Source organism: Mustela nigripes, chromosome 12, assembly GCF_022355385.1.
Source record: "Mustela nigripes isolate SB6536 chromosome 12, MUSNIG.SB6536, whole genome shotgun sequence".
NCBI classification, from domain to species: Eukaryota; Metazoa; Chordata; class Mammalia; order Carnivora; family Mustelidae; genus Mustela; species Mustela nigripes.
This window is the reverse complement of record NC_081568.1, coordinates 157,252,608-157,262,211: the sequence shown is the minus strand read 5'-3', so window position 1 is coordinate 157,262,211 and position 9,604 is coordinate 157,252,608. Positions and strand designations below refer to the sequence as shown.

Here is a 9,604-nt window from a genome sequence, read left to right as displayed (position 1 = left end):
TAAAGAAAAAAGAATAATTTGTGTACACATTTTTTTGGAGGAGAATGGATAGCCCATTATCAGAGGCATAAAGTTTTTATTCCTGCCTGAGATTCATTGCTTTAAAAATATAAACTAGTAAAAAAAAAATAAACTAGTGAAGATTAATATAAATGGAAGAGCTTATTCCTCATGCCTATATTTGTGAGTTGGTGGTAGAGATCAGATCACAAATAAGTCTAAACTAATATGTAACTAAACTCTCTAAATATCAAAGCTACACAACATATCTTGATGAATGAACAAATGTGTGCATCCTAATGAGACTCACACTTCTAAATAGAAACATGAGAAGTGGCAAATATGGGGATGATAATCAGATTATCAGAATTATCCAAGTTCTACATCCATCTCTGCCACATATTGATATTGCAAATTTAATCAATATGTGCATATGTACATTTGTGTGTGTTTATACATATTTTGGAATTAAAATTGGAATTTGTTTTTCTCTGAAAAAACAATCAAATCGAAATTTATTTATTTATTCATTTATTTATTTATTTAAGATTTTATTTATTTATTTGACAGAGAGAGATCACAAGTAGGCAGAGAGGCAGGCAGAGAGAGAGAGGAGGAAGCAGGCTCCCTGATGAGCAGAGAGCCTTATGCAGGACTCGATCCCAGGACCCTGAGATAATGACCTGAGCCAAAGGCAGCAGCTTAACCCACTGAGCCACCCAGTGGCTATATTTATATAAAATTATATATATATTATATTTATATAAAATAAATCTATTTTATTCTAGTATATGTGATTATGTTTTTCAAATTTCATTTAAAGAAAGTTTTCAAAAAAATGAAAAAAAATTAGTCTGGGAAGTTACTAAATACAATCTCCTTAATAGCATTTTAATATTAAAGAACCATTATTTCTTTGATATTTGACTATGATTCTATGTCCCTAAAGAACATTATTCTTCTCCTGCTTGTATCATTAGCTTATCACTGGCACCCAACATGGCTCAGGAAAATTACAGCATCATCATTGAGTTGGTCCTTGGTGAAATTTTCTAATCATCCTCAGGCTGAGATCCCTCTATTCCTTCTCTTCTCTGGGGTCTACCTTGTCAATCTCTTTGGAAACACAGCTATTATCATCTTGGTGGTAATTGATCCCTGTCTCCAGACACCCATGTATGTTTTCCTCTGCCACTTGGCCTTTCTCAACATATTTTACACCAAAACTGTGGTACCCAAGATGCTCTTCAACCTCCTTGCTCCCAAGAAAATTATCTCTTATGAACTCTGCCTTTCCCAGACCTACATCTCCCTGTTAATGGGAGCAGCTGAGTGCATTATTCTGGCCATCATGGCTCTGGACCATTATGTGGTCGTTTATTACCCTCTACGATACCTGCTCATCATGAACTGGTTTGTGTGCATGCAGCTTGCTGTAGGGGCATGGACCATCAATTTCTTTACCTCAGTGGTGCCCCTCTACTTCACCATACTTCCCTTGTGTAGCCTTTACATTGTTGACCATATTTTTTGTGAATCACCTGTTCTTCTTCATATGTCCTGTGCTGATACATCCCTGCAAGAAACCCTGATGGTGATAGGTGCATCTGGTACCCTCTTGCTCCCCTTACTTCTTATTACTCTCTCCTACCTCTGGCATATTGTTTGCTTTGATGAAGATGCATTCAGCAGAGGGTAGGAAAAAGGTTTTCTCTGTCTGTAGCTCTCACCTGACTGTGGTGACCAGTTATTATGGGACAAGCATATTCATGTACATGAGGCCTAAAACTCTATATTAAGCTGAGGGTGATAAATTAATCTCCTTATTTTATGCTGTAATCAATCCTGCTTTGAACCCATTAATCTACAGTCTGAGGAACAAGGAGGTGGCTGGAGCCTTGAAGAGAGTCTTAGGAAGATTGTCAGTGTCCCAAAGGCAAATGATACTATCTTGAGAAGCCAGTAGACAGAATCTTATACTTTAATGGACTGTCTAAAAACTGACATTAGTAACTTAATTAACTACAACTATATCAGAATTATTGCAAATATACAATTTCATTCACTACTGACACCCTTTTGTGACCCTCCTTTTAGTGAATAATGTTAACAGATTATATTCTTTTTTAAAAGGTTTTATTTATTTATTTGACAGAGATCACAAGCAGTCAGAGGGGGCGGGGATCAGGCTCCCTGCTAAGCAGAGAGTCTGATGCGGGACTCAATCCCAGGAGGCTGGGATAATGACCTAAGGTAGATGCTAAAGGACTGAGCCCCCCAGAGGCCCCAACAGATTATATTATTTTATGAAATATTGCTACATATAAGTTCTTTATTAAAAAATACATGTAAGTATAACTTATGAAAAAAGTGGAGTTGAAATTTCAAGGTAGGTTTTTGAATCCCATAATTTCACACAGACTCTATATTTTATAATTACTATGTGATATTTGTACACATTTTTCCTTACTGATCAAATGTCATAGCATACTCTTTGCCCTTTACTCAATCTATGAAATTATAATTTATGATTCAACTCTGCTGTAAACTGATTCCTGACACATCTGTCCAATTCTAGTGTTCTGAATACGTCACTACAGCCCCTCAAACATGTGATATTTTACAAATAATCCATTTCTCAGAAATGTGTTTTATATGAGTGTAGCAAAGCTCAAGTCAATTGCCAATTTCTACATCAATCCTTTCTTGAAAACCGTCTTACCTTGCTGTAAATTCTATTCCTTTGATGCAAGGCCTTAAAAGTTATCTCTTTTATTGTAAGTTGTATTTTATTTTCTCACATGTTTCTTGACAGTCATTAAGTAATTTATTTAAACTGTACAGAGAACATTGGCTATCCATAGAAATATCATCATCTTATTCACTAAACAGTACACACTGGGGGTGCCTGGGTGGCTCAGTCCTTAAGTATCTGCCTTTGGCTCAGGTCATGATCACAGGGTCCTGGGATCGAGCCCAGCATTGGGCTCTATGCTCAGCAGAGAGCCTGCTTCTACCTCTCACATTCCCTCTGCTTGTGTTCCCTGACTCTCTCTCTCTCTCTCAAATAAAGAAAATGTAAAAAATAAATAAATAAATAAATAAATAAACAGGACGCACTGACTTTTAACTACAGCACAGGAGAATAGAGCATAAGGGATAACTCAGAGGACACTGGGATTTGGAGAGGAGAAGTGAGTTTGGGGAAATCAGGGAGTGGAAACATGAGAGACTGTAGACTCAGAAACAAGCTGAGGGTTTTGGAGGGGAGGGTAATGGGAGAATGGGTGAGCCTGGTGGTGGATTTTAAGGAGGGCACATATTGCTTGGAGCACTGGGTGTGGTGCATTAACAATAAATCTTGGAACACTGAAAAAATAAAATAAAATTTAAATTTAAAAAAGCAAGCCTTCTTTATAAGGCTTACTTGTGCTGAGTCATGAATAATAGAGAAAATCCACCAGGTGTACATGTCAAAAAGGGAAACAAAATGAAGTTGTAGCATGGTGGGGGGGGGAAACAGTGAAAATAATTCATTGCATCTTTGTTGAACTCTACACTGTCCTCAAAGCATATATGCATTTTATTAATTTAATAAACAGAGCAAGTCTTAACATTTTTGGAAGGATTTATTTATTTAATTGAGAGACAGAGAAAGTGTGAGGGTGGTGGGGCAGAGGAGAAAGAGTCTTATTCAATCTATCTCTATCTCGGGACTCTGAGATCATGACCTGAGCCCAAACCAACAGTCAGTTATTCCGGCACCCCAGCATTTTTCTTTTTCTTCTCTTAACATCAAGATCCCTTGTAGTCTTTATTTGTTGAAATAAATGTCATGTTTTACCTAATTGTACATTAAAATATTATGTTATGTGTCAGATTGGCAACCTAAATTTGGGGGAAATGTGTGTTTATTTATTTATTTTTTGCTTTAAGATTTATTTATTTATCTATTTATTTATCATACAAGCAATTGGGGAGGGGTGGAGAGAGAAGGATAGAATCTTTTTAAGATTATTTACTTATTTGACAGAGAGAGAAATAACAAGTAGACAGAGGCAGGCAGAAGGAGATGGGGAAGTAGGCTCTCGGCTGTGCAGAGAGCACAACGCAGGGCTCAATCCCAGGATGCCGAGATAATGACCTGAGCCAAAGGCAGAGGTTTAACCCACTGAGCCGCTCAGACACCTGGAGAAGGAGACAATTTTAAGCTCATTCTGGGTTGTTGCAAAGAGCACCACAGGGGGCGCAGTGCCATGGTCCTGAGATCATGACCTGAGCAGAAACCAAGAGTCTGAAGATGAACCAATTGAGCCATGCAGGTGACCCAGGCAAAGCTATTTTTATTCCCTAAGTGTTGTATTTTATGCTTTTTTTTGGACCAGTTGAAATTAAACTATAAAAAGGATTATGTATGCATAGTAAGAAAATAAAAAAATTATATTCAACTGATGGCTTTCCTTATCTTACTATTTTTAAATGACAAATTCCTCATTTCATATAATGTCTACCTTTCTTATCCCAAATATCATGCCTTTGATTTTCTATTTATGTGGCAAGCATGACTATTTAAAAAAAAAAAAAAGTTCCAGATTAGCACTCTGATACTACAACTGAATGTCACTGGAACCTCATTTTCTGCATACATAATTAAAAAACAAAAATGAAAATATTTCTGATCCCTTATTGAGAGAATTACAGGACATTGTGCATAGAATTATAATAAGTTCTTAGAAAATCAAGTACCTATTAACACCCAAGACATTAAATTTCCAAACCATTTTGTTCTGTTTCTTTAAACCAATGTGCCACAAATATATTTTGGAACTACCTTCATAATTTTTGTCACTATTTCTTACTCTAAGACTACTTAAATCTCTATCTTTCTATGTTTGAGGTGAGTTTCCTTTCTGTTGCCTGTAGGATAGTTTCTGGCTGTTGACATCATCACTTTGTAACATAGATTATAACTCCATGTATGAAAGTAGCTAATAACTGATGACTCTAAATAGGGTAAATTGTTCTATTGTCCATGTCTTCTACTTCTAGGAAATATTCTGGGGATTGGTTACTGGAACTCCAACTTTTAATGAGTAATTTTTCTTCTGAGAGCAAAGGTGATAATGGGAGATGTTCCCAAACACACACACACACACACACATTGTTTGAACATACACTCTATATCTGTAAAATAATAAATTAATATGGTTTGTGCAGAACACTGATAAAACACAGTGGGAAAAAAAAGTTAAAAATGAAATATCCAATAATTTTTTTTTTCTTTTTAAAAAAAAATTTATTTATTACAGAGATAGTGAGTGAGAGAGAGCATGACAGGGGAGAAGCAGACTCCCTGTGGAGCTGGGAGCCCGATGCAGGACTGGATCCCAGGACTCCAGGATCATGCCTAAGCTGAAGGCAGTTGCTTAACCAACTGAGCCACCCAAGAGCCCAAACTTATTTTTTTTTCTATACGTTAATGATATAATTTATTTCCCAAACAAGGTCATGATTGATGATGGAAGTCCCAATACTAATAATTTATGTTGATAGAAAAAAGAATCCAAGACTCTCTGAGTTTGAAAAACTGAGGTTATGATATCCTACACATATTGTAATTTACAAGATAATTATAAGAAACATTTTTATGATTAGGTATCATAAGAGTGATACCTAATAACCACAAAATTCACTAAATCAAAGGATGTTTTCCAGTAATGCTGGCATCATGGCAACAGAATGTGTCCCTATTTCTACAATTAAAATTCAGCAACCGTTCAGAAGCCAAAATGGGATTGGGCAAGCAGTGGAATAAAACATCACATACCAGGGTACTAAGAAGGATTCTTAGTATCTGTACCCTGTACAGTGGGTAATAGGCAGACAAATTATGGTACAGGCTACCCTTAATTAGATATATCTTTTGAAAGTGTTTTTGATCATTCGGTGACTTACATTCTAATTCTTTTGATGACCTTTGTAGAACAGAAGTTTTAATTTTATTGAAGCCAGGTTATCTATCTATCTATATATTTTTTCCTTTAATGAATTATGGCTTTATTGTATCTAAAATGTCAATGCTGTAGACGTTTTTTCATATGTTGTTATCTTCTGGAAGTTTTTTTTTCTTTTTTTAGTTTTTTTTTTTTATTTTAGGTTTATTGCTATGATCCATTTTTGAGTTAATTTTATGAAGAGTACCAAGTCTATGCAAAATTTGGTTATTCTTTGTAATTGTTTTGTGTTTTTTTCCATGTGGATTCTTAGTTTTACACTTATTTGTTTTCAAGAAATTATGTTTACGTCACTGTATTGCCTTTTCTCCTTTGTCTAAGATCAGGTCACATAGGGGTCTCTTTCTAGGTTCCTTTTCCATTACATTGATCTATTTTTCTACTCTTTTACTAATACCACACTGTCTTGTTCACCACAGCTATATTCTAAGTCTAGAAGACAGGTGACTTTGTTTTTGTTTGTTTGTTCATTTGCTTATTTGTTTTTCTTTCAATGTTGTGTTGGCTATAATGGATCTTTTTACCTCTCTGTACAATCGTTTGAATGACATTGCTGTATTTGTTAAATATACACAAAATATACAAACTATTTTGTTGGGACCAAATTTGACTTGCTAAATCTAACGATTAAGTGGGAAAGGACAGACATCATGATATTATTTAGTCTTTCTATCCATGAACATGAAATATGTGTCCATTTATTTAATTATTTTTTAAAGATTTATCTATTTTACAGTAGGAGAGTGAGAAAAAGAGGGAGAGAGAGAGCACACACATGAGTGGGAGGGGAAGAGGGAAAGGAAGAGAGAAGACTTTATCAAGTAGACTCCACACTAAGTGCAAAGCCTGCACTTAGTAACTTGACCCTGAAATCACAACCTAAACTGAAACCAAGAGTTGGGCCACTAACCAACTATGCCACCCAGACATCCCTTATTTTTATTATTTTCATCATACTTTTGTACTTTTACTTATATAGATCCTATACATACTTTATTAGATTTATACCTAAGTATTCATTTTGAGGGATACTTATGGAAAAGGTATTGTTTAAAAAATAAAATAAAATGGTATTATTCTTAATTCCAAATTCCACTTGTTTATTGATATTATATAGGAAAGCAATTCATCTTGTGTATTGATTTGGTATCCAGTAATCTTGCTATAATCACTTTTTAAATTCAATTGTTGTTGATTCATTTAGATTTACCACATAGATGATAATATAATCTGTAAACATAAACAGTTTTGCTTCTTCCTTCCCAGTAATTATACATTTTATTTCCTTTGCTGGATTTGCTAAATTATCAAAAACTTCCAGTACAATATTAGAAATGAGTGGTGAAAGGAAATAGCTGATTTTTTATTGCTGAGTAATGTTCAATTTGTAGATATATCAAAAGTCATAACAGCAATGCCCGCAATCGCCAAACTGTGGAAAGAGTCAAGATCCCTTCGACAGGTGAATGGATAAAGAAGACATGGTCCACATATATGGTGGAGTATTTATGCTTCCATCAGAAAGAATGAATACCCATTTTTTTGTATCAACATGGATGGTAGTGGAGGAGATTATGCTGAGTGAAATAAGGCAAGAAGAAAGAGTCAATTATCATATGGTTTCACTTACTTGTGAAGCATAAGAAATAAGATGGAGGACATTGGGAGAAAGAGAGGAGAAATGAGTTGGGGTAAATCAGAGGTGGGGATGAACCATGAGAGACTGTGGACTCTGAGAAACAAACTGAGGGTTTTGGAAGGGATGGGGTGGGGGGATGGGTGAGCCTGGTGGTGGGTATTAAGGAGGGCATATATTGCATGGACCACTAGGTGTGGTGCATAAACAATGAATCTGGGAACACTGAAAAAATAAAATTAAATTTAAAAAATAAATTTGAGATACAATATTGTGTAAGATATAAGCATGCTACACTGGTACATTTATATACTATATTGTGATTCATGAAGTAGTCATATTTATCATATTACAATATTATAGTACAATGTTATTGTCTATATTCATTACTATTAATTCGATCTCTGTTATTTAATACTTATTACAAATTTGTACAGTTAAACTCCACTAACCTAATGACCTCCACCAACCACACATTTGCACACACATCCACTGGTAATACCATTTTACTATATATATATATATATATATATATATATATACACACAAACACACATATTTATGCTGTTTAGATTCCACATACAAATGATATTATACACTACTTGTATTTTTCTGACTGATCTCTCATTTAATATGATATGTTCAAGGTGCATCTATGTTACTGGAAATGAAGGAATATGCTCCTTTCTCATCACTACATAATTCTACATAATTTTTTAAACAATTTCTTAGCTGATTGTTTCTTAAGATTTTATTTATTTATTTGAGAGACAAATATCACAAGTAGGCAGATAAGCAGGCGGGGTGGGGGGGAAGCAGGCTCCCTGCCAGCAGAGAACCCAATGCGGAGCTCAATCGCAGGACATGAGACCATGACCTAGGCCAAAGGCCAAGGCTTAAACTACTGAGCCACCCAGGTGCCCCGAACATGATTTTCTTTTTAAAAAAAAAACTTTTTTTTTATAAACATATATTTTTATCCCCAGGGGTACAGGTCTGTGAATGACTAGGTTTACACACTTCACAGCACTCAGCAAAGCACATACCCTCCCCAATGTCCATAATACCACCCCCCTTCTCCCAAACCCCCTCCCCCCGGCAACCCTCAGTTTGTTTTGTGAGATTAAGAGTCACTTATAGTTTGTCTCCCTCCCAATCTCATCTTGTTTCATATATTCTTCTCCTATTCACTTAAGCCCCCATGTTGCATCACCACTTCTTCATATCAGTGAGATCATATGACAGTTGTCTTTCTACGCTTGACTTATTTCGCTAAGCATGATACACTCTAGTTCCATCCATGTTGACACAAATGGCAAGATTTCATTTCTTTTGATGGCTGCATAGTATTCCATTGTGTATATATACCACATCTTCTTGATCCATTCATCTGTTGATGGACATCTAGGTTCTTTCCATAGTTTGGCTATTGTGGACATTGCTGCTATAAACATTCGGATGCACGTGACCCTTTGGATCACTACATTTGTATCTTTATGGTAAATACCCAGTAGTGCAATTGCTGGGTCATAGGGCAATTCTATTTTCAACATTTTGAGGAACCTCCATGCTGTTTTCCAGAGCGGTTGCACCAGCTTGCATTCCCACCAACAGTGTAGGAGGGTTCCCCTTTCTCCGCATCCTCGCCAGCATCTGTGATTTCCTGACTTGTTGATTTTAGCCATTCTGACTGGTGTGAGGTGTTATCTCATTGTGGTTTTGATTTGTATTTCCCTGATGCCAAGTGATATGGAGCACTTTTTCATGTGTCTGTTGGCCATCTGGATGTCTTCCTTGCAGAAAGGTCTGTTCATGTCGTCTGCCCATTTCTTGATTGGATTATTTGTTCTTTGGGTGTTGAGTTTGCTAAGTTCTTTATAGATTTTGGACACTAGTCCTTTATCTGATATGTCGTTTGCAAATATCTTCTCCTATTCTGTCCGTTGTCTTTTGA

At 35.7% G+C, this 9,604-nt stretch overlaps 1 pseudogene; it reads left to right on the top strand.

Annotated features, from left to right (window-relative positions):
* Window positions 1-999: 999 nt before the first annotated feature.
* LOC132027686 (olfactory receptor 2G3-like) lies at window positions 1,000-5,599 on the top strand (annotated as a pseudogene).
* The last annotated feature ends 4,005 nt before the right edge of the window (window positions 5,600-9,604 follow it).